This window comes from Rhinoraja longicauda, chromosome 3 (assembly GCF_053455715.1).
Source record: "Rhinoraja longicauda isolate Sanriku21f chromosome 3, sRhiLon1.1, whole genome shotgun sequence".
Taxonomy (NCBI): domain Eukaryota; kingdom Metazoa; phylum Chordata; class Chondrichthyes; order Rajiformes; family Arhynchobatidae; genus Rhinoraja; species Rhinoraja longicauda.
Genome location: NC_135955.1, coordinates 78,574,080 through 78,599,868, shown reverse-complemented (window position 1 = coordinate 78,599,868; position 25,789 = coordinate 78,574,080). Strand labels below are relative to the sequence as shown.

Here is a 25,789-nt window from a genome sequence, read left to right as displayed (position 1 = left end):
ACTATGTTCCTTTGGTAATGTTTCTTCCCTCAAACCCCCCCCCCCCCCCCACTCCTCGAATGGCTTAAAATTATGCTGAAAATCTTTTCAGCCTTCTGAAAAGAATAAGACAGTTCTGTCTCTATGTAATGTAAATGTTTCTCTGAATGGCTGCATCTCTTTAAGTAATGCACAAGGTCCTTTAAAGAGGATCAGTAATTCAAGCACTTTACAGTTCACAATGTTCACAATATCTTTAACTCACAATGTCTGTGCCAAACATGATGCCAAGATAAATGAATCTCATCTGCCTGCACATGATCCATATCTTTAGTTTAGTTTAGTTTAGTTTAGAGATACAGCATGGAAACAGGCCCTTCGGCCCACCGAGTGTGCACTGACAAGCGATTGCCGCACAGTAACACTATCCTACACACACTAAGGACAATTTACACTTATACCAAGCCAATTAACCTACAAACCTGTACATCTTTGGAATGTGGGAGGAAACCAAAGATCACGGAGAAAACCCACGCGGTCACAGGGAGAACGTACAAACTCCTTCCAGACAGTATCCATAGTCTACTGGTGCAGTAAGGCAGCACTTCCACCACAGCGCCATTGTGCCGAATCTCTCTATTCTCTGCGTATCAACGTGCTTATCTGAAAGCCTCTGAGACACTACTATTATTTCTGCTTCCGCTGCCATACCTTGCAGCTCCTTCCAGGTACCCACCACCCTCTGTGTAAAAAAAAAACTTGCCCCACACATCTTCGTTAAGCCTTGCCCTGCTCACCTCAAATTAATCCCCTCTAGTCCATGACATTTCCACTCTGGTAAAATAAATTCTGAATGTCTACGCTATCTATGCCTCTAATAACTTTGTAAACTTTATCTGGCTTCCTGTCCACCTCTGGTCTTCAAGAGAAAACAAGCCAATGCTGATACTTAGCTCATTAGGACCATCCAGCACTTTGTGTCTATTTTTGGTATAAACCAGCATCTATCGGTTGCCAAAAACTTTAACTCCCCTTCCCATTCGCATCCTGACCTTTCTGTCCTGGGCCTCCTCCATTGTCGGAATGAGGCCAAATGCAAATTGGAGGAACAACATCTCATATCGACCCGAAACATCAGCTATTCCTTTACTCCAGAGATGCTGCCTGAACTGTTGAGTTACTCCAGCTTTCTGTGTCTATCGTCAGTGTAAACCAGCATCTACAGTTCCTTCCTACACATCTGCAGTTCCTTTCTGCACAATATCAGGTGCATGGCACGCTTACCTATTCTGGGACAAAGAACAATATCAACAGGAAATCAATTTCCAGACACATAAATGTGTAACTCTCAGAGCATTATGATTGATATTGACAATTGTATCCAATTCAATTAACACAATCACAGTTTTCACTGTCAACAAATAGTCATAGACTCTGCAAGTTGTACAATGCCCATTGTCTTCCTGTTTGTCACTGTGTCATCATTTCTACGCTTTCGAGAACAATCCAAATCATGACTTTCCCATTGTTGTATTTGTATGTTGCTCCTTAATGTGATGTTGTGGCAAAGCGCTTCTTTCCTCACATAAGTCAAGGTGAAGGGGAAATCTAAGGTGAAGGGAAAAAGATTTAATAGGGATCTGAAGGGTAACGTTTTCACACAAAGGGTGGTGGGTGTATGGAACAAGCTGCCAGACGAGGTAGTTGAGGCAGGGACTATCCCAATGTTTAAGAAACATTAGACAGGTTCATGGATAGGACAGGTTTGGAGGCATATGGACCAAACGCAGGCAGGTGGGTCAAGTGTAGCTGGGATATGTTGGCCGGTGTGTGCAAGTTGGGCTGAAGGGCCTGTTTCCACACTGTATCACTCTATGACTATGATTCTAAGCCAATGACACTAAGGCCTCCTTCATGCCTGGCACTTGGAGCTCCTCTGCTTCCAAACTGTGAAGCTTATCTTGTGATTAATATCCCATTCCTGATGTTAAACATTGGGAAGACAAGAAATATTGCCTTCGGGTCCTGCCCCTGGCTTTAAGCTCTTCTCTTTGCACTTTCATGTTGGACTAATCAATCCAGCCTGACCATTCCCATGCCTTCTCCAGTGAAACGATTGCCTACATCCATAATTGTCCACATTTGCCCGACTTAAGCCCATCCATTATACCTATGTTGGACATCATCAGCTCAGAATGCTCCAGGGTTTTGTTGTAATCCTTCGTCATCCACACACTGCAGTTCATCCAAAAGGTTGCTCCTCACGCGAGACCCTGGTCCCATAACACCTCAGATCGAAAATTCTCATTCTTATGTTTCAAATCTTCTATGGCTTTGCCCTATGTTCTTTATCAGGTCTACTCTCTCATTTTCTCTGAACTCTTGACTGAAGCTTCTTAAGGTTCCCACACCCTCATAACCTCATTTCTCCTCCGTTCCTATGTTCTGTCACTTAGGCCTCCCTCCACCTTTCTCTCTCCATTTTTAAGAGCCTCCCTGTACCTCAGCATTTTATTCTATCAGATCTTTGCCTTAGCCTCCATTATCTTTACGTCTTCTGGGATATTTTTTGCATAAGAGACTTTGTTGCCATGGATTCATCGCTCCATGGTATTAATACATTTATTGTATTTTTATGACTTCAAGTTTTATTTAACTTTAAACTGCATCTGGGCCAGATATTACTTTACTATGTTAAAGGATAATATGTTCTTTAATTTTGTTTTACTTGAAGAAGTTTGCCAAGCATCAGTAATGGTGATGTATTTTGTTGAAATCATTAAATGGGGTGATATTAGACTTAGGGAATCATGTGATCATGTAGTATGTAAACAGGCCCAACTCATCCTTGAGTTAGATTTAGCTCTTAGGTCTAAAGGAATCAAGGGATATGGAGAAAAAGCAGGAAAGGGGTACTGATTTTAGATGATCAGCCATGATCATATTGAATGGCGGAGCTGGCTCGAAGGGCCGAATGGCCTATTCCTCCACCTATTTTTTCTATTTTTGTATGTCTGTCAACCAAGGTGCCCCATCTATACTAGTTCCATTTGCCACATTTGATCCATATCCTTCTCAACCTTTTCTATCCATGTGCCCATTCAAAAGTATTTTAATGTTGTTATTGTACCTGGTTTTACCATTTCCTCTGGCAGCTCATTCTATGTAATGTAACACCCACTGTGTGAAAAAGGTTGTCCTTCAGGTTTCTATTAAATCTATCCCCTTTCACCTTAAACCTATGCCCACTGGTTATTGATTTGCCAACCCTGTGAAAAAGACCATGTGCATTTCACCTAACTATGACTCTCATGAATGTATACCCTTGGTAAAATCATCCTTCATTCTCAGATGCTCCAAGGAATAAAGTCCCAGCCTGCTCAAGCCTTGAGTCCTGGCAGCATCCTCAGAAGTCTTTCCTGCACTCTTTCCAACTTAATGCCATCCTACAGCAGTGTGACTGAAACTGGACATAATTCTCTTAGTGCAGCCTCACCAGTATCTTGTACAACTGCAACAAAATGTCCCATTTTTTTAACTCAATGCCATTAATGATGAAACCAGTGTGCCAAAAGCATTCTTCACCATCCCGTCCATCTGTGATGCCACTTTCAGGAATATTTGCATAATAGATGTGCTGGCTTGGTTTGTGATGGCAATGTCTATAAAAAATTTGGCTACAAAGTTATTCTGTAGCAAGTGGTCCTAATGCTACTGACAGTACAAAACGTGATGTTAGACACATGGAGTCACAATCAGTATTAACTGGACTTCTGATTGTTGGAATACATTATGCATTAGAACAAATAATAGCTATTTCATCCTTCTTCATTGACACTCATCATTGCCAACCAACGTATTTATCTAATCCTTCTGTTTTAAACTGAACACAATGCTAAAAATATCAATGGTCAGCAAGATTTAACTGTCATCTTTGCGGCCTTGTGAGAAATGTGGCTTTTGACCTTTGGACCACTGGGGATAAGAGGCTGCATCCTGTGCCCAGGGATTTTAGTCTCCACCAGCCTTTGGCCTTAAATTGAAGTGAAGTCAGTTGCAAATGAAAGACCAGACGCCATGCTCATTATTCTTTAACCATTTACTGACATTACCTGAATGTTTACTGGCACCAATGACAGGTAAATTACTTCTTAGGGGATATATTATGATACAAATTGAAATAAATTATTGAAGTGGTAAACATTTTAGCTCATGGTTGATGATGGTTTGGGATTTTCTGTTTGTATAATAAACTTGCACGTGCCAATGCTGAATGCTGACAGGATTTTTTTTTCCCCAGTTGTTAGTCTTTTCTCAACAGCTTCTAGTCTAGTTTAAAATTACCGTTTAAAATTATTCTGGTCTGCAATTACGTGAAAATTGTGATCACAACATCAACGTCAATTTAGTTGTGCAATCCTACTCTGTTGCTTCAGAATTTGTTAATTTTTCAGTGTTGGCTCTTTCCACTTAAGGACTCCTGATGCCAGCAACAATAATTTCAAATCATTACAATAGCATATGATGAAAATATAACAGAGACTGAGAACTGTTTTACAAATTTCACGAGGAAGTGTGTTCGCTGTGCAAGAAATGTGACCATTTTCAGTCAAACCTTAGGTAGAATTTAGCACCTTAGAAGGTTAAAGTAGTTACATGGTTGAGAGCTCATTGGTGTGCAGCAAGCCACAAAAGCCAAGGGTTAAAGGATTAGCATTTAATTTCCTTTTTTTACTGCGATGTCTGTTTTCTGTCTGTGCTGCTTCTCCCTTATTTCCCTCACACCTTCACTGAGTGGAAGGCTGAGAACTGGCAGGCCTTAGGCCTCATTTTAACAGGCCATATCTAGCACTTTGGTGTCTAATTTGTCACAAATGTCATAGGTCAGCGGGTGTTACAAAGCTTCAGCCAGCAAATGGCTATTGGGACAACAAAGATGTTCTAAAGACCTGCAGATGTACCATACTCACTAAAGTGTGAATATAATCTGTATGCCCCCGCAAAATAACCAGAAGTCAGTAAAAGCTCTGTTTTTTCATATCTATATTGTTACATTTTTACATGAGAATTAATCTGGATGCTCATCAGATTTCTTACATTATACTATTGATATTACGTCATAGAAACAAAAGTAATCTATAAAAGATAGCCAGCAACTTTTACTGTGAAACTATTAACAAGTGGGTACTGTGACAGTCAGAAAATATTTAGCTCTGATCAACCTGTGTTACATTTGGTGAGAGGGTGTTAGCTGTCTCCATGTTTGAAATGTCAGTCATGAATACATCATTCAGAATGAGAAATATCACTCTCTGGGCTGCTGAGTCCACAAAGTGCAGCATACACTTGGAGCTTTTTGTGAGATCAGAAATGTGCAAAGGTCACTAATGGTACCTACATTTTACGCATATTTGTTATCCATATGCTTGGTGGAGTTTCGTGGTTGGACTTCCTTTCTTTGTTTCATTCAAGCACTTAATTTCAAAATATGAGTTGTTCAAGAGTGATTATAAAAATATTAACTGGTGCCACACTTCCTATTCAATGGGAAGTGTTTGGTCTGTTTCATGGGCACTGTTTACATTCGCCTTTTCTGCACGTGTGAGGTGAGTCTCACAGCCACATTGGTGAAATCTGTTGTTGTATGTGGACTGAGCAAATGTTACTGTCTGTGGCCTGAAACAGTTGTAAAACTCTGCAAAATGTAAATTAAGCACACATCGATCATTGAAAGACAACAGAAATGTGTTGCCAATGAGTGCAGTAGAAAACGATCTTTATCATATTTTTTATTGGACTCTACCTGGAGGTAGGTAACAATAGATAATTTGATAGAGGTAAGTACCAATTATTCTTTTTAATGTTTCTGTAAAGCATGCTCTCCTGGCTGTGTTGTTATCGTTATTGCCCTACATTTACCTAAAGCAGAATAATTTTGCCCAGGTATTGAAAACGGTATGATAATATACCACTTGATCTGTCAATGAGATTCATGTCTCCGTGTTATTTCTCCTCCAGTGACGTGTCCTGCTATCGAGAGTATTTGCTGCCCTGGCCACGAGAATGTAAATCATATTCAAGCAGATGAGATTGATGCCATTTAAACTGGTAAACAGCAGCCCACGTTCAGTTATACTGCTGCATCAAAATCCAGTCTCTTCTTAAATAAAAGTGCACACGAGCATTAAACGTTGTTGGAATGAATTCCAGAAAAGTAGGTCACAATAGGGGGGAAAAAAAGGGTCCCGCTTACATATATTAAATACTGCTAAAAATCATTCTCGGGGCTGGATCAGTGCTCTAAATTTTTATGAGCCAGCTGTATTTATCTTCAAATATTTAACCAATTTGCAGAATTTCTATTTTCAATATTTTATTTAGACTTTTTCAAAAACCTGGATGCAGCCAGCAAAAGAATTGGCCATTACGGATTGTAAATAATGCAGTGATTTAGCAGATAAATATAAAGGCTTTGCAGATGACTTAATTTGCTGTGGGAACCTGGGTTTCCTCTGATCTGTATCCGAACTCCTTACAGTCTCTGACCTTCTGCACTATCCACCTGCTGGAAGCCATGTTTGATTTTCTAACCAGGGAGGTGCCTGCTTGACAGCAGAATGGTATCATAGGAAAGAGTGCAGGAATTTTTTTCTCTCTCCAGCATCATTAAAGGGGTTACCCCTATGGTGAGGGGAATGAAAAGTACGATTTAATGTTCTTAAGAGAGTGGCAGAGAAAGAAAGGCTCAAAGCTTCACATGCTGCTTTCTGAGTGGGTCATTTCACTCCTCGCGGCGAATGGGATGTCCCTGTGGAATTTACCATAGACTGAGCTGAAAAGAAAGGGATTAAGACCCTTTTAAGGATGGAAATGTAACAAAAGGAGCACTTTTATGATGTAGCAGCATAAAATGAGGGGCTCTATTGTGTGACTGATTGCCAAAGATCTTTGAATTGAACAGCCTACTACACAGGCCCCTGTTCCCTGCGGGTTTAGCGGCTTGTACAAAATGACTTGTCTACATTAGAACCACAGCACAGCCCTCATTTAGGAGCAAATAAGAGATTATTGGTTTGTTTCTACATCATTTTTCTACACTTACCCAAAAGGGGCCTGTGGGGAGATTATACGTAAGTAAAAGTTACTGGGTAATTAAAACAAGCAATTCGTATTCCTTTAGGCTTTGCGATTCAGCTTTCTTTCTCTGTATTTAGCCAGCATTCATTTCAAATTGGCACTGAATTGTCATGAGAAGTTTTTTTTTACAAGGAAAATAAAGGTCTCACAGGAGTTCTCATGTTTCTGTGTTGTTACTGTGCACACGCATATTTGATAGAGCCAAAAGATCCATTGTTGCAACAGTTAATTTTAAAGATAAGCGGCTGCAACTTAAAAGTTGCATTTATTCATGTCAATGTAAACAAATTCATGGCTGCTTTTCTCGTAATCTTCTGAGTGAAAAACGTCCACCTGAGTTTTAATTGTTGCATCCATGAATCTGAATTCAGAATTAGGTTAACAAACAAAATATGTGAGTGAACATGTCTTACACTTGTACATTTCAGATATGAAGATGTTGAACACAACCTTCCAAAAGATAAATTTCACTCAATTCTTATTGTCTGCTTCTATATGTTTAACTGTCAGCATTTGGATCATCCCAGCTGATCCAAATGTAACAATACAGTAAAAGTAGTAGCTAATACAGTCAAAGATTTCTCATTAAACATCAAATAAATACAGAAATTGTAGAAGTACTGTTTTATTTTAAAGCACCACCAGCTTTTTTTTTAGTCAGACCGCAAGCAAATGCACTTTTTTAATAACTTAAAGGATTTTATGTCATTAAAATTCCACTATCTTGTAACTAATACATTCATAAAATAATTTGCCTTTTTATACCAAACCCTCTCAATATACATATTGCTTCAGGCAAGCGTCAGAGAAGTCTCAAATAAAGTTAAAGTGAGCTCCTGCTGCACTCTGTCCGTGTTTTTATTGACTATGATAGGTTGTGGAGAAGGCCGGGGCAGTTAAATGGGTCACTATTTATATGCTTTAGTTGCAAAGTTTTGGCATGCTCCTGGCTTCATGAACAAAAGGGACTCTGGAAATGTTCCCTTCATGAAAGGATAACGGGATCAGAGCTGGAAGATCAGATATTGCAGACAATGCACTCAGTCCTGTCCACCATAATGACACTGCAGATTAATTCATGCTGGTATTTTTACCTTCCATTGCCACTTTGGGAATGAATTTATTTTTTTGAGGTGCAAACTGTATTTTTATGTCTTGCGGAAGCCACCAATGCCCTACAACAATCTTGAGTGAAAATAACTGATGAGCTCTCTGCACATGAGTTTTAGTTGGGCCTTTGGGATTGTGCGCTGTGTTAGTATGTTGTGTATCTGGTACAACGCTCTGATCGAGAAGCTGGGCCCCCATCCTACTAAAGTAAATGTTGGTTCGATCAATGCTTCAACAGCCTGGAGGTAGCATTGAGACCTCACCAGTTCTGTCATTAAAATGACAAGTCAGTGGAGAGTTACCAACAAATATAATCCTGCCATTTGGTTGGACTCTTTTGGAGTCTCTTTGGAGCTGACACTTTAGAACTTTACACTGACACTTTAGACAATAGACAATGACAATAGGTGCAGGAGTAGGCCATTCGGCCCTTCGAGCCAGCACCACCATTCAATGTGATCATGGCTGATCATTCTCAATCAGTACCCCGTTCCTGGCTTCTCCCCATACCCCCTCACTCCGCTATCCTTGAGAGCTCTATCTAGCTCTCTCTTGAAAGCATTCAGAGAACTGGCCTCCACTGCCTTCTGAGGCAGAGAATTCCACAGATTTACAACTCTCTGACTGAAAAGGTTTTTCCTCATCTCTGTTCAAAATGGCCTACCCCTTATTCTTAAACTGTGATCCCTGGTTCTGGACTCCCCCAACATGGGAAACATTTTTCTTGCATCACTTAATAATTCTATGTTTCTTTTGTCCCTTTTTAAACCATTTGTTTGGCGCAAACAAGTGCCATCTAAGATTGCTGTGGATGCGTCTACACAGCTATTGTGTCCCTCATCCACCCAGGACTGCAATCTCCTCCCCCCCCCCCCACCCATCTTCACCTCCACTTGCTCCAGGTAAATGCAATACTTTCAAGTTGGAGTCAGTTCATATTAGGCCCTGAGTGGCAGGGGACTAAACCCTTCAGTGATCACTCTGTTGTTGCATTGAGTCAAATGAGAAAAGATTACAATCACATTGCAGATGACAATCTGTACATTGATTATATCGTGCATGAGGAACAGTTAACAAGTCATTCACACTGCAGAATCGTACACACCACAGGATTGAACTATTTAAAAGGTTTGCGTTGTGATTTATCTTTAAGAGACTATTGGACACATCCTTATTTGGGTTCCAGCTTATTGACAAAGGCAGGCAAGTGTGCAACCACAGGAATGGGTAATTCAAGTGCAACTAGGAAAAGACATTAGACACAAATGTGTATGTGCTGAAGTTTTAATAAGTTAGAAATTCAGATTGCATTATTTTGTGTAATTATACATAATGATTAAATTATTTGCCCATTTTTAGGCAGTCTTTACACCATGTACGTGCTCTGTCACTTTGAAGACTAGTTGATTATAGGCCATAAACTCAACTTGAGCATGGCATAGAGTTAATGCTACCCTAGGGTTAGACAGCAGAAGCAGAGACAGAGGGCAAAACCAGTATAAAACATTTTTTTAAAACTATCTTTCTGTTTATTTTAGAATGCAGCTCCTGCAGTAGAGTTAGGAAAATCAACGCTGCGATTTGTCTCTCTTTTTCTAACTCCACGTCCTTGTCCCTTCTCATGCAATTGTCTTGCAAAGGGCATTTTGGTTATTTCCATACCCAGTCCTACCATGACATATTCAGTTTAGCGACGAGAACCTTACCTGACTGGAATTTATTGTAATCATTCTCTCCTTGTTTGTTGATGTCCCCTGTGCAAGGTAACCACCATTTCTGACTGTCTTTTATATTGTACATGCCTATGGATAATCATTATGCCCCAAAAGAGGCTTTGCATGTTTACCTAGTTGTGGCTGCTCACAGCTGAACAAACATTGCTTCCTGGGAACGGTTACGTTCTGATACAATCGGTAAGCCATTCATTGAGCGGTTTAGAGATTCTTCAAAGTAGTTGTGAAAAATTTTCAAGCCAACTGAAATCTAAAACAAAAATATACAAGTGACCTGACTACACTTGGTGCTTTAACTGTTGCAATGCCAATAGCTTCAGGGGATTTTAAACTCTTTGGTCCAAGAAGCACTGAGCAGAGATCCGAATCTCCCCAGGGAACTGAGGATAAATAAGCAGGAGAATCAATCCTGACAGCATTTGTGCACTTCTCCGGGAAAGTCCTGTGTGTTGTGTGAACAATTTGTTTTAAAGAGTTATTTCCTCTCTCTGCTGGTATAGATGCCGCCGTGATCTGTTCTGGAGTTTGGGGGCTGGAGAGATATGTGGGGAGATATGTATGCGGAACTATGTGGGGAGGAATTTGGGACAATCATTCGTTAGTAGCGATGGAATCAAGAAGTGATCCCACTGTTGCTATGAAGCAATGATTACAACAGGCCCAAAGTCAATGTGGCGATGTTTCTGGATTCAGTCCAATTGGGGATGCATTAACAGCAACACCAGTGATGAGCAAACTAATTTTAAACAATTTATAGGCTAATATTAGGGCGACGTAGGCACCAAATGCAACTTATAAATCCAGGGAGCAGCCAGCAGTGGGCGGCTTGGTGGCACAGCGGTACAGTTGCTGCCTCAGAGCGCCAGAGACCCGGGTTTGATCCTGACTACAGGTACTGTCTATACGAAGTTTGTATTTTCCCCCCGTGACCTCCATGGATTTTCTCCGGGAACTTTGGTTTCCTTCCACACTGCAAAGACGTACAGGTTTGTAGGTTAATTGACTTCGGTAAAAATTGTAAATCATCAATTGTCCCTTGTGTGTGTACTAGAATGCTAGTATATGGGGATAGGTGGCCGGTGCCGACTCGGTGGGCCGAAGGGCCTGTTTCCACGCTGCACCTCTAAACCAAACAGAACCCAAATCAGTAAGTTAACAGCCTGGTCATGTCGGACCCATTTTACACAATTAATACTGATACATGGCCAATCCAGTTTCTAGACCAGTTCCTTCATTTTGCTCTTGGTAGAACCACTCAACCACTTGAATCAAAAATAGATAGTGTTTCTTCATTAACTTAAATTATTTAAGAGAATCCCTGCCTGGACCGTCCTTTACTTATGGCTTGAATTTTCATTTTGGCTGAAGGATTTAACGACATATGCCAACTATCATCACTAGTGATATGTTAATTGTATATTTTCACATCAGTATTTAGTGAGTCCGTCCTACAGCTAAACCAACATATTTCGTTGTGAATGAGTAACCTGGTTCAAAACAGTTTCAGATTGTGTTTCACAGTGTGGAAAATTCTCATCATCAGCAAATGGAGCAAGACAACCAGACGTCTTTCAAACACCAGCGAGGGTGATGACCTTTTTCAATTTTCTTCTCATGATGTAGCCTCTATTTAGCAATATTTATTCACCTGTCCAACATAAGTGCAGTGAGTTAATGATCTAAACGATTTCAGAACTCAGTTTTAGAGCATGGACAGATCAAGAATGCCTCTGTTCTCCCTCTCTCTCCCTCGCTCTCCCTCTCTCCCCCTCTGTCTCTATCTCTGTCTCTCTCTTTGTCTCGGTCTGTCTCTGTCCCTTTCTCTCCCTCCCTCTCTGTGCCTGTGTCTGTGTCTGTGTCTGTCTCTGTCTCTTTCTCTGTCTCTGTCTGTCTCTCTCTCTCTGTCTCTCGCTCTTTCTATGTTTTTTTCACTCTACATGTCTCTCTCTCACTATCTCTCTCCTTCTATCTTTCTCTCTCTCTCTCTCTCTCAATCTCTCTTACACTCTCTTTTTACGTCTCACTCTTTCTATGTCTCTCTCTATTTATTTCTCTCTCCTCTTTCTCTCTCTCTCTCTATCTCTCTCTCTCTCTCTCTCTCGCTCTCCCTGTCCTCTCTCCCTCTCTTCTGCACACGCATTTAAAATGCAACTCAAACAGATGATAAAACAAACACTATATTTTCTTTGGCATGATTGTTTAAAGGCTGCATATTTTTAACCTGGATGAAATTGCAATTAAATTTTAAATCTCATATGTTAAATACACATGATTTTTAAACTTTGCTACTTTTTACTGTTTGAGCTTATTCCTCATTTGCAGCACTTTGCTGTTAAACTGCAGGAAATATCGCAATATGGGGGGCTTTTCTTTCAAAAGTAAAAAAAGTGATAACGCTAGTGAGTTAGTAAATGTATTTTGTTTCTCAATAAACATTGTCTCGGAGGATGGACATTGAAATCTTTTCAGGAAATGTCCAAATGCATGATATTTTGCGAAAACGTGAAGGCATGGCAATGTTTTATTTTTTTTAATCTTCAGCCATTGAGGCTGAAGTCTCCTTCGAGATTCGAAAATGGCCATCTCCAGTGCTTAAAAAAGAACTGTAGTGGAATAATGTGAAGAACAATGAACACTAGAGGGGGAGCTAAACCGTTCACAAGAGTTCAACTTTTGCCCCACTGGGACAGGATCAGTGTGATCATATGGCGTTTGGATTAAATGAGCAAAAGTTAGTGGTTGGGTAGCAGTGGTTGAAAAGTCAAGAGGTCAAGAAGAGTTGAGAGCCAATTTATTACTGTTTTTTTCAGAATGGGTTCGGAAATCATGAGTGGAATTGAGAAGTTTACCTCTGTGACGTTGGGGATGTGGAGTATTATTATTAAGCCCCTTTGGAAGTTATTCAAGGTGAAGAGTGGGATTATCAGGTTTCCACTGTGTGCTACTTGAGCATTTAAAAAAAAGGAGAAACTATCATAAAGTCTTCACAGAGCCATTAGGGGAAAAAATACCCCATTATTGGATGTTTTAAACTACAATTTGATACTTTAATTTTACACTTATTATTAAACCCCCAAGAATTAGTGTAATTGCTGAACCAAAAATGAGTGAGCATAAATATAGGAACATAAATATAGGAACTAAGGCATATGCATATTTGCCTGCATTATTCAAAATCACATTAACCAATTACATTTAATCTCCATTAGGATTAAGCAAGAGATTTGGTATGTCTCTTTAAAGATTTAAGCCTGTGAATTGCTTTAAATTGTTTCTCTTAGTTCACTCACTTAAAACAGCATTTTAAGTGAGAGAACTAAGAGAAATGGCACTGCATTGCAGATGTTTCATACATAAAATTAGCCCTTTTTATAGGGCCACATATAACCTATTGAAAATCATACAATGTAGGGTTTGTTCATTAAGACGGGGGAAGAGTGCACACAACTGAATCAAAACAAAAAAAAGGCAAGCAACAGCATTAGATTTTCAGCCGTCATTGAGTAGAAATGTTAGCTCTCTGTGACATTCAAACCTGCCTTGAGTTTTACTTTCAAAAAAAGCCACAGCTTAACACAGTTATTAATGGGGGCCCCTCCTTCTGTGCATGATATCACATCCTACTTGTGATTAATGGGTGCTGTGAAGGAGTCAGTGAACCTGATCATCTTGGCCTTCATGGTGAAGAGGAAGTGTGGCTGTGGGAGATGGCAGTAAATGACCCAGAAAGGAGAAATTGGAAACACAGTGTTTGCAAAGAATGTGTGCACTTATGCTGCAAATAATTTCTGTGCAACAGGTGAACGACTGAATCGTGCACGAGGGATGCATCTGCTTATGCTCAGGATCATAAACTAGGCATAATAGAACAGTAAATATTTGCAGAACAGGAGGTTCTTTGGCCCATTGTATCAATGTGGGCCCTTCACCAGAGCCAGAAATAATCCCACTACCCTGGACTTGTTTTGTGGTCTTGTATCTTTTACTGCTTTGAATATTTACCCTGTCATCCCCTCAAATATACCATGATCTCTCTCCCCATGCTCCTTTGTCTTCCTGAGTAAAGAAACTTCTCTTAATTACTCTCTCCCTTTCCTGACACAAGTTTATATTCATGAATTTAAAACTTTTGTCACTGCCCAGAACCATCACACCTTTTCCCTATGTTTAGTGTAGTTTAGTTAAGTTTAGAGACACAGCGCAGAAACAGGCTATTCGGCCCACCAAATCCGCTCTGACCAGCGATTCCCCTACACTAGCACTAATGTACACACTAGGGACAATTTACAATTCCTGCCAAAGCCAATTAACCTACAAACCTGTACGTCTTTGGAGCACCCGGAGAAAACCCACGTGGTCACAGGGGGAACATACAAACTCCATACAGCACCCGTAGACAGGATTGAACTTGGGTCTCTGGTGCTGTAAAGCAGCAACACTGCCGCTGAGCCCCATGCCGCCCCTAAGCTTCACAGGTTTTAACAAACTCCACCGCATCGTTTCCTAGCTATCCCTACATAAATGTAAATGATCCAAGCATTTTACGTTGCTCTCTCTTCACAAAAAGAGAATGAGAAGAAATCACTACTATGTCTCGCCCTCAAACTTGCAAAAAGCTGTGTTCAAATTTACAATTGTGGATTAATGTGGCAAGGCAATCCATATATTGCCAAAATTCGAACTTTGTGCAGAACCGATTACAAATTTAACGAGGAACAGGGAATATAGTAAACCCTCAGAATAACGGGCCTCTTGATAGCGGAATTTGGTTATAGTGGACTGAGGCTCCCGTGGCACCGCACTCCCTCACGTCCACCAGTGGGTGGCGTGCTTCCGGTCGCGGGAGCGGAGAGAGTGAGCAGCTTGAAGGCAGCGTGAGTATTGGGCCTGTCCCTGGAGCACCGTGCGTGGGGCCGTGGGCTCTGCAGCTCCCCGCCTATGAATTCCTGCTTGTTTAACCTACCCTCATGGCTGCCTTCCTTCCCTCTCAGCCTTGGGTTAACCTTTACCCCCTTCACTCGATTTTCACGGACAATCGGCAATAACGGACACCAGCACCCCCTCAGTGGTTCGTTATTGCGAGGGTTTACTGTAATAAATTGCTCCACTCGGAAATCTATATCATTTTGAGAGTAGCTGAAGAATCCATGTCACCTTTCAGTTATGATTTAATATTAATCAACTGACTATTTATACAGCTAACAGGTGACTACAGTCAAACCAGTCACTTGTGATTTTTAATACAGATATGGTTGTAAGTCCGATGTTCATAGAAGAATGAAGTATCAGAGACCAGTTCTCTTTATTTGCGTTTAAGTGATCCAGCCACACAAAACACCATCTAGCATGTGCAGACCTAGTCATGATGAGCAACAAAAGAAATCAGCATCCATTCTTCCAGAAGGGAGTATATTCATTTCCTTCCAACAATGCTAATCTACTTTTATTTCATTTCAAGCAATTATGTTTGCCAAAAAATCATGTCTGTGGGGTTAGGGGTCAGAATTGCTCTATAAAAATAAAGTAAATTGTATACTAATTCAAAGTCTGCTGCTTACTTTGATCAGACGAGTCTGGTGTGCTTAATGATGCTACCAATGAGTCATTTGCAATTTGAAGAAACATATTTTTCTATTTATATGTACAATGTTCAAAACAATCAGTGAGTATCACAATAAATTGTAGGGTTGTGCAGCAAGCCAGGATAGTTTACAGAAAATTGGATTGATTTGCTAAAACCAATCGCCTCAAGGTCAAGTGATTTCCTTGAATATGACAATGCGTTGCACAGAACTAGAGCCAGGGAACGTTTGTCGGTCCAACAGCATGGTTGTTCAAGTTTCATTTGTAGGTCTAAGTGCTGCGGAGGTCACTAGTCAAACCCTAAACGCCAGTTCGTGTTTGCTTCGTGTCCTCAGTCAGGGTTTTGGAGGACTGCTCCAAGCTGGGTAACTACATTTCGCAACGCCGCTGCTTTGCGAGTAAGTTGCAGTGTTAAACTCCTGCTGGAAAATGCAAGCAGCAATATCCCATCAACTGATTCACTTTGGAGACAAAGCAGAAGAATTAAAATCTTTAAATAATCTACTGACCTGATCTTTTTATTCACTCTCCACTGTGGGGTTGTCAAAGAAATTGCAGCTGAAGCACTTGGAAAACTTTTGATACTTTGCATCTTGGTTTCAAGAATCGAATTTCCAAGCCAACTTGGAAGTGGGGAAATGGGAGTGAGAGCTAGGATTGCATTGATGGGCTGAATGGACTCTATGGCATAAGAAAATATTTGAGAAATTAGGGGGAGGGGGCAGATATTTTTTCCAGTGCTGGTAATATAATCTTTGGAAGCACTGTGCATGTTACACTATATATATATATATATATATATACTGTCAGAATATTTTATTGGCAGAAAATATTATGTTCCACAATAGCTGGAATATTTTGTGTACATGTATCAGAATTCCACGTGAACAGTGAGAATGAGTAGATGATTCACTGATATTGGGCTTTATCTTTTCCAAGTTAAACAAAATTGGGCAGTGCAGCGGTAGAGTTGCTGCCTTACAGCGCAAGAGACCCGAGTTCAATCTACGGGTCACTATGGGTGCTTGTCTGGACGGAGTTTGAACGTTCTCCCCGTGGCCTGTGTGGGTTTTCTCCAAGATCTCCGGATTCTTCCCACACTCCAAAGATGTACAGGTTTGAGCGTAGGATAATGCTTGTGTGCAGGGATCGCTGGTCGGCGCTGACTCAGTGGGACGAAGGGCCTGTTTCCTAGCTGTACCTCTAAACTAAACTAAACAAGTGAATGGGTCTGTAATTAAAATGGAAAAATTGAGCTAAGCTTTTAATAGACTGAAATATTTCCTGTATTTTGTATTTGTATAGAGGATATATGGCACCAAGTATTTTCCAATACTTTGCAATGAATTGCTTCATCGATCATTTTGTTTTCATAGTTGTTAAGCAAACCAAAGGGAAACTAATGTTTTGTAGAAGTCCTGGTTGCTGAAATGAACCAGCTTCCAGGCCTTCATTGTGCACAATAAAACACAACAAGGACCTTTGTGTATAAAAGTACATTTACGATGAGGGATTCCAACATCACGGGCCAAGTGTGCATGCTTCAGATTCACAGGAATGTTGCCTGGACTGGAAGCCTTTAGTTATATAAAGAGATTGGATCGGCTGGCACTAACGTTCCTGGAGCAAAGGGGGCTAAGGGGTTACCTTATAGAGGTTTCTATAGTCATGAGAGGCATAGCCAGGGTAGATAGTCGTTTTCCATAGGAAAGGAAGTCTAAAAGTAGAGAGCACAGATTTGATGTGAGAAGGGAAAGATTTAAAGGGGACCTGATGGTCAGATTTTTTATACAGAGGATGATAGGTACATGGAATTATATGCCAAAGGAGGTGGTAGAGGCAAGTACAATAACTTTGGTTAAAATACATTTGGACAAGCACGTGGATTGGAGAATCAAGAACCAGACGACATAGGTTGAAGGTGAGAAGGGAAAGTTTTAATAGTAACCTAAGGGGCAAAAGGAAGGCACAGTGGTGTAGCGGTAGAATTCCTGCCTTACAGTGCCAGAGATCCAGGTTTGATCCCGACTGTTGGTGTCGTCTGCACGGAGTTTGTGCATTCTCCCTGTGACTGCGTGGGTTTTCTCTGAGTGCTCTGGTTTCCTCCCACATTCCAAAGACCTGCAGGTTTTTAGGTGAATTAGCTTCTGTAAATTGCCCCTTGTGTGGCACAGAAATAGTTTAGGGGAGATTGCTGGATAGCATGAACTCAATGGGCCGAAGTGCCTGTTTCCACGCTGTATTTCTAAACTAAACTAAACTATTTCACTCAGGATATGTGGAGGTGGATACGTGGAATTAACTGCCTGAGGAGGTAGTTGAGGCAGGTACATCACAACATTTAAAAGACACTTGGTCTGGTACATGGATAGGAAAGGTTTAGAGGGTGGCATGGATGAGTTCAGCTGTAGGACCTGTTTCCATGCTACATAACTCTGTGGTTATTTACTTACACTAAACATTATTCCCTTATCATGTACAGTATCTATACACTGTAAATGAATTGATTGCACGGTAGCGCAGCGGTAGAGTTGCTGCTTTACAGCGAATGCAGCGCCGGAGACTCAGGTTCGATCCTGACTACGGGTGCTGTACTGTAAGGTGTTTGTACGTTCTCTCCGAGATCTTCGGTTTCCTCCCACACTCCAAAGACGTACGGGTATGTAGGTTAATTTGACTGGGTAAATGTAAAAAATTGTCCCTAGTGTGTGTAGGATAGTGTTAATGTGCGGGGATCGCTGGGCGGCGCGGACTTGGTGGGCCGAAAAGGCCTGTTTCCGCGCTGTATATATATGATATGATATGATATGATATATGATCTTTACTTAAAAAAAAGAATATGCCTGCTTAAATCAAAATAAGCAGTCTCATTAGAGTATTTAGTTAATATATATATATTTTTTTCATATATTTCAGATACAGTGCGGAAACAGGCCTTTTCGGCCCACCAAGTCCGCACCGCCCAGTGATGCCTGGACTTTGGCCCACCTCTATTAAAACCCTGAAGAGGAAGGGGTTCATGGTTGATACTTACCCTGCTCCAATTTTTTTGTGTTTAACTTCTGACATGATCCCAGTCCACCTGTGACGTAAAAATAGAGACCAAGTTCCATCTGCATGCTTACATCCAATTACCTGCAACCTTTAAGCCCACTACATTTGATCTTTTCTCCCTGTATGCAGTGCTGAGGGAGATTGCCTATAACTAGCTGCAGCTTTAAAAGAAGTTGCAAATTCACCGTCATGTTTTTCCTATTATGTGAGAGAGAAAGAGCGAACAGCATTAAAATGATGGGGCCAACCACAATTTAGAAAATTATCTTAGATATGTGTCAAAATCATTGGAGGAACGATCTAAATGATATGTTGACTCATCAAAGTATAATTCCGTTTGTTCATGCGTTCTTTATTTGCAAAAACTGTGTGCCTTTTTTATTTTCCTTTTTTGAGAGCATGTGCCAATCTCGCACTTTGCAGTCTGCTGTGCACTGATCTGAGTGGAAGGTGTAGCTGAAGTTTAATTATTGCAGCCTAGAATTTTCCCAGTTAGCTGTGAGTGTGCCTGCTGAGCTCAAAACTCTTTTTTTTTGCCATTGCTAATATGAAACCGCACCATGTGTACTTTCAGCCAGCAAATGCTTCAATATATCACAGAGATTTGCTCAACCCAAATTTGCTGGGCAAATCAAGCATACCATTTTCTGTTTAGATCTGAATCCTGAGCCTATCAGTCAGACGAGCTTTCCCAATCTGATTAAAGTGAGTCATATAAACCTGAAGTGTTCACACATGGTCTCATTAGAGTACTGGCTTTAGTGACCTGAGGCCTTATAGTACAAAGCTGTAAGTGAACTTCAAATATTAGAGTGCATCAATCAAATATAAGTCAGGCTTTTCTTTCCTGTCTTTTTTTGTTATTTAACCTTAATCTATAGTTACAGGCTACAGTATTGAAGCATTGGTATAACACCACTATATGTTTTCATCTTCTTCAACATAATTCAGTTATTAAATTAGCATGCTGTAAAAGTATGTTTAGCTTTCATATCAAATTACTATGATCCTGTGTTTTATTTCTTGACAAGAAGAGTATGATGTTTCCCAACTGGAAGCAGGAGATTTAACCAGTCAGTGTTTCAGATTGTCCACGTTTATTTGCATCTCCATCCACTAGCTGAACACAAACTGTTGGTACGTGACTTCAATTAGTGCTGGATTTAAGAACTACCTGAATCTATATACAAAATCAGCTTAAAGAGGAATTGTTCATTCACCAATGGCAAACCGGGTAAGTGTGGCTGCTATCTTGATCAAGAAGATCATTAGTACTGAATTAGTTGATCTCAACCTGTTACATAATGGGAATGTTAAAGGAGGTTGCGATGTCATGAATATTGGAGCAAAAAGAAAAGATCGCGCTGTTCTTCATATCTGGATAACACAGGCTTACATGAAAAGGCTCAGATTTAGCTTTGAAACTCCATGGAAACTCATCAACTGACAGTAACAATCTAGGCTTACACAAAGGTGACCAATAAGTCAAACATTATTTCAACAGAAGGCGATTAGAAGATGTTGTGCTACACAAGGATCTGGAGGTCCTAAATCACAAAACACAAAACGTTATCGTGTAGGTACAGAATATAATTAGAAAGGCTTATGGAATTTTGACCCTATATTTCAAAAGGGATGGGCATTTTTGATGAACTTTCATAGGGCACTGATGAGTTTGCACCCAGAATATTGTGTACAGTTTTGGTCTCCACAGTTCAGGAAGGATTGGAAGTCATAACGGAAAGGTCACTTGGTTGCTTCCTGGGAATGAAGTATAAAGAAAGGTTGATCTGGTTAGGCCTAAACTCATTGGAGTAAGGAAGAATGAATGGTGATCTTATTAAACATATCATATTCTGAAGGTAAATAAGAGGAAGCTTCCCCAAATGGAAATATATAGATCTTGGGTATATAACTTCAGAATAAGAGTTGCCCATATATCGAATAATAGTCATAAAGCATGGAAACATGCCCTTCAGCCCAACTTGCAAACGCCGTCCAAGATGCTCCGTCTCCACTAGTCCCAACTATCTGCGTTTGGCCCATATTCTTCTAAACCTTTCATACCTAAATATATTTTAAATGGTGTGATAGTACCTGCCTCAACTACCTTCTCTGATGGCTCATTCCATATGCCCTGCACCCTTTGAGTGAAAACATTGTCCCTCAGTTTCCTGTTAAATAATTCTTCTCTCACCTTAAACAGGTTGTGAATCTATGGAATTCATTGCCACAGACGGCTGTGGAGGCCAAGTCATTGGGTATTTTTAAGATGGAGATTGATAAATTCTTGTTTAGTAAGCATGTCAAGGGTTATGGGGAGAAGGCAGGAGAATGGGGTTGAGAGGGAGAGATAGATCAGCTGATTGAATGGCGGAGTAGAATCGGTGAGCCAAGAGGCCTCATTCTGCTCCTATGACTTAAGCCTATATCTTCTGGTTGTTGATTCTCCTACTCTGGGTAAAAGAGTCTGTGCATTTACCCTATCTATTCCCCTCGTGATCTTATACACCTCTATAAGATCACCCCTTATCCTCCTACTCCATGGAATAAAGTTCTAGTCTGCTCAACCGAGTGCTCAGGCCCTTGAATCCTGGCAATATCCTCGTAAATGTTCTCTACACACTTTTCGGTTTAACAACATCTTTCCGATAATAGGGGTGACTAAAACTGAACATAATACTCCAAATGTGGCCTCACCAGTGCCTTGTACAGCTGTAATATAACCTCCCAACTTCGACACTCACACGGTAGAGATGAGGAGGAATTCCTTCTCTGACAGGGTCCTGAATTTTTGGAATCCCATACCTCTGAGAGCTGTGAAGGCCATCTTTGATTATGTTCAATGTTCAGATTGTCAGATATTTCACCTACAAGATGGCAAAAGAATATGGGGAGAGCATGGAAAAGTGGAGCTAAAGCCAAGACCGGATCAACCATAACATTATTGAATTGCAGAGGAGGTTTGACAGGTAGACAGCTCCTAATTCTTATGTTTTTTCTGTAACATAGAACTTCCTTTAGTCATTGGGCCTATATCAAAGTGCAAGCAACATGATTTGTAAAAAAATACAGAATGGGATGGATGTTATAGTTTAGGATGACTTACTCTGCAGATTATTCCTGTCCTCTGATGTCTTTGCTGGTTTATGAGCCTTCATTTGTCCACACACCCAAAAGTTCTGCAGGATACGCCCACTGTTGTGGGTGAAGTTAAAGATGTGCTGACTTCGGAGGTCAGGAGCACAAAGTGATAGATTTGCACGTAAACAGGCCAGCCTATGTTTTCAGGTTTTGCTATTTCTGCTCTTTAATTATGGCATTAAAATAGTGGTAGACATGTGCTGTGTATGATTGCAATACTTCGACAATTGGCGAAAGAGGTATCATTAAATGTTAAATCATCCGCATTCTAAACAGAAGCAGTAAAAATTGTTCATGGCATGAGCAGAAAGGGAAGTTTTTGATGCTAATCATATTTTATATATTTTAGTTCAGTTTAGAGATATAGTACAGCAAGGAAACAGGTTCTTCGGCCCACCGAGCCCATGCCGACCAACGAACCCCGTACACTATTCTACACACACTAGGGACAATTTACACTTACCCAAGTCAATTAACCCACATACCTGTACGTGTTTGGAGTGTGGGTGGAAACCGAAGATCTCGGAGAAAACCCACGCAGTCACGGGGAAAACGTACAAACTCCATACAGAAGGCGCCCATAGTCGGGATCGAACCCGTGTCTCTGGCGCTGCAAGTGCTGTATGATATCTTAATTTCATTTAACTTTATTTTTCTCTTTTCTTTCTCTGTAATCTGAGCACAATTCATTCTCCAGTGAGATTTGGCACATAATAAATTGCCGCATAGTATCTCAATAACTTGTTCGTCATGCATAGGCTGAAAATTATGAATATTAGCTGGCTAATCATCTGGGTTAGTTATCAAAAATGAACATAATCCTGATATATTTCCTCAGAATAGACCAGGGATCAGAACATTTCTCAGTTGAGAGAGTTGCGCCACATCATGCAGTTTACACAGCCACCTGAGGTGCTTCTTTAATCAAATTAAAACCCTTGAACAGATCGTGAACCTTTGCACTACACTTGATCTAAGGGGTAAATTTGTGACACTCTCAATAAGCAGACACTGCTGTTATGGATTCATAATGATTGCCGGGATAAATTTGTTTGACAAGAGTCTCTTCTGGATGATTGAACAAATCCACACTCCTAAAGTAAACAAGCTTTGCAGGAAGTGTTCAAATTCCTGATTTACTCAAATGCCAAAAAGGAGGCTGGAGATCAGAGGAGGAAGTTCAAAAAAAAGTTATTGCTTGCATATGTTTAACACGCGCTGTGAAAAACTTGCTTGAAATTTCCGAAAATAGTCTAAATATGCTTCTGATAGGTGCATGGAATCACCAACGAGCAGGCAAATCTCTGTTGAACGGAGAGTGCAAGTTCCAAGTACATAGTCAGTAGATGCGATGAGAAAATGTGCACAAGAAGGCAGAAAGGCTGGGGTTACAGGGCAAAATATGCTGCTCCAGACAGAGAGGCCTGCAGGGAAAGGGGGAGGGTTAGAGCATTAAAGTAAGTGGGGTCATTTTATCAAGGTTTGGCTTGGTGTCATGTTAGCTGCAGGTGATATGCGGGTGTGTTGGTAATCTCTGTCATGGTTGAGTGAAGCAGGATCACATTTATTTTTAAGTACTGCCTTTGTCTATGTGCCTCGTCTCATTGAAATCCCAGATCCAGCATCCAGATGTGTGTTGTGAGGTGTCTTTGGATATTAGCACATCTTAGCATGTCTGCGAACATCTTAACAATTTTTGAAAAATTCCTAAATGTTTAACAAAAATCTTGAAACATACATATGCAAAGTAAAACCACAACTGCAGGCCAGCGAGACTTACTTTGCGAGAATGAAATGATTGGAGAAACTTCTTTGTGATAAGATTTATGAATATTTGGAAAGACGGTGATAGTCAGCAAGGGTTTGTGTGGGAGGAATCCTGACTCACTAATTAGAGGGAAGTTTGTTGAGGAGGTCACAAAGAAGATTAATTGAAGCAAGGTGGTAGACGTCTGTATGTTCTTCATCAAGGCCATTGGCAAGGTCCTGCGAGCCAGGCTGGTGCTGAAGGAGAAGGCACATGGATGAGGACAAGGTGACCTGGCTAATCTATATACTAAAACTCTCGTTTGTTTGTTTGTTTGTTCCTGAACTACAGCCAAAATGGTACACAATGGTGTGACAACTTTAGGCCCACCTTACTCACCGTCGTCCCTTTGGTGCTAATGGAAAAGGTTTCATTGAAATCGGTGTTATATTTTTTAAGTTATTCACATTTTAAAGTTTAAATCTATCTCCTAGGGAGGGGGAGAGGGAGGATATGTGGGGTTGAGGGGGATGGAGTGGGGGGAGGGGAAGGGGGAAAGGGGTGAGGGGAAGGCAGGTGGAGGGAGGGGGAGGGGGAGGAGGGAAGGAGGAGAGGGGGGGGGGAGGAGCGGGTGAGGAGAGGATGCTGCACCAATGCAGGAGAGGTTTGGGCCCAACAGGTCCACTTGATCTAGTAGGATCTAAATTTGGGTGCTGATATGAGGCAAAGGGTAATGGTAGAAGGATACTTCTCTGATCGGAAGTCTGTGACCATTGGTATGCCACAGGGATCGGAGATAAAACTCATATTGTTTGTGATATACATGAACGGGTCGGATGTGAATGTAGGTGATATGATTAGTGGATGATACAAAAGTTGGCGGTGTTGTGGATATTGATGGAAGGTTGTCAATGTCAAAGCAGGAAGGAAAATTGGGTAGGACAATGACAGATTAAATTTAATCCCAACAAGTACAAAGTAATTCATTTAGGAAGTCAAATAGGAACAGTGCAGATAGGATATTAAAGAATGTGAATTATCAGAGAGGACCTTCTGGATTAAGCCTATAGTTCCCTGAAAGTGGCAATGTTGATCGATGGAGTGGCGAAGGTGGTCATATATAGCATACTTGGCTTCATAGGTTGAAGCATTAGAGTATGAAAAATCGGACATTATGTTGCAATTTTACAAAGCACTAGTTAGACCACAGAGTGTGCAGTTTTGTTCACGGCAAGGTGGATAAGGAATGACCCGGTAGAGGTATATAAAAACACATGACATTTCCGTTAGATGGAATCTTATTTTACTAGTCAGAGTATCAAAAGCTCGGGGGCATTGTTTTGAGGTGAGGGAAAGGAGTGAGGAGAAGGTTTTTAACACAGAGTTGATATCTGGAAGTTGCTGCCGGAGGTGATGTAGACGTCCAGTACAATCACAATGTTTAAGAGAAGCTTTAACAGGCACTTAAGTAGTCAAGGCATAGAAGAATTAGGATCAACGTAAATGGGCAAAAAGGTTGGCATGGAGATGGTGTGCTGAAGGGCATGTTACACTGCTATACGACTTTCTCACTTCATGTGCTGAAAACGTTCAGCAGGTCAGGTAGCATCTGTGGTCTGAAGAATGGTCCTGACCCGAAACTTAACTTATCCCTTTGCTCCAGAGATGCTGCCTAACCTGCTGAGTTACTCTAGCACTTTGTGCCTATCCGCAAAGCCATTTCAGGTTAATGGCCTTTTAGTACAAGTGAAAAAGGCAAGTGAAAAAGGAGTGAAAAGGACAAGGACTTCCTGGTTGCTTTCAGCAATCAGTTTCCTGATTTTAAAAATTGTACCCTGCAAGTACCAGTAATGTTGCTTTGGACAATGAAACTGCTAGGCCAGTCTCTTCTTGCTGAAGGCTGCACTGATGCTATTTTCAACCCTGGTACCCATCAACCATACAATGTCTTGTAAACCAATGTTAATCATAATGAAACATTAGCAGGTCATCATCATTGCAATTGGTAACTTTTTAATAGTCATAAACATTTCTGGAATGAAAATCAAATAATATTTCATGATTGCAGCTGAAATTAAAACATTGCATAAGGTATGAAATACAATGTTTTGACGCAATGGGTTACCAGTTCTTCAAGAGTTAATGATTTTTTGGAAATCCTGGAGTGGAGCAATACTCTGGACAGTTATGAGAGGTTCAAGAGCTCTAATGATGTTGTTTGGGGACAATGTGATGTACATTTACAATTCCTGTTCCCACCTATAGGGATTTACTGTAAATTATTTATACACCTTATTCAGAC

General features: G+C 40.7%; 1 long non-coding RNA gene across 1 annotated transcript in view; it reads left to right on the top strand.

Moving 5' to 3' along the window:
• Positions 1 to 19,541, top strand: part of LOC144592447 (uncharacterized) — a 237,528-nt gene extending 217,987 nt beyond the window's left edge. Inside the window, exon 3 of the long non-coding RNA XR_013547128.1 lies at positions 18,459 to 19,541. This is a non-coding gene — a long non-coding RNA (uncharacterized LOC144592447). The remainder of the gene's footprint in view (positions 1 to 18,458) is intronic.
• Positions 19,542 to 25,789: the final 6,248 nt, after the last annotated feature.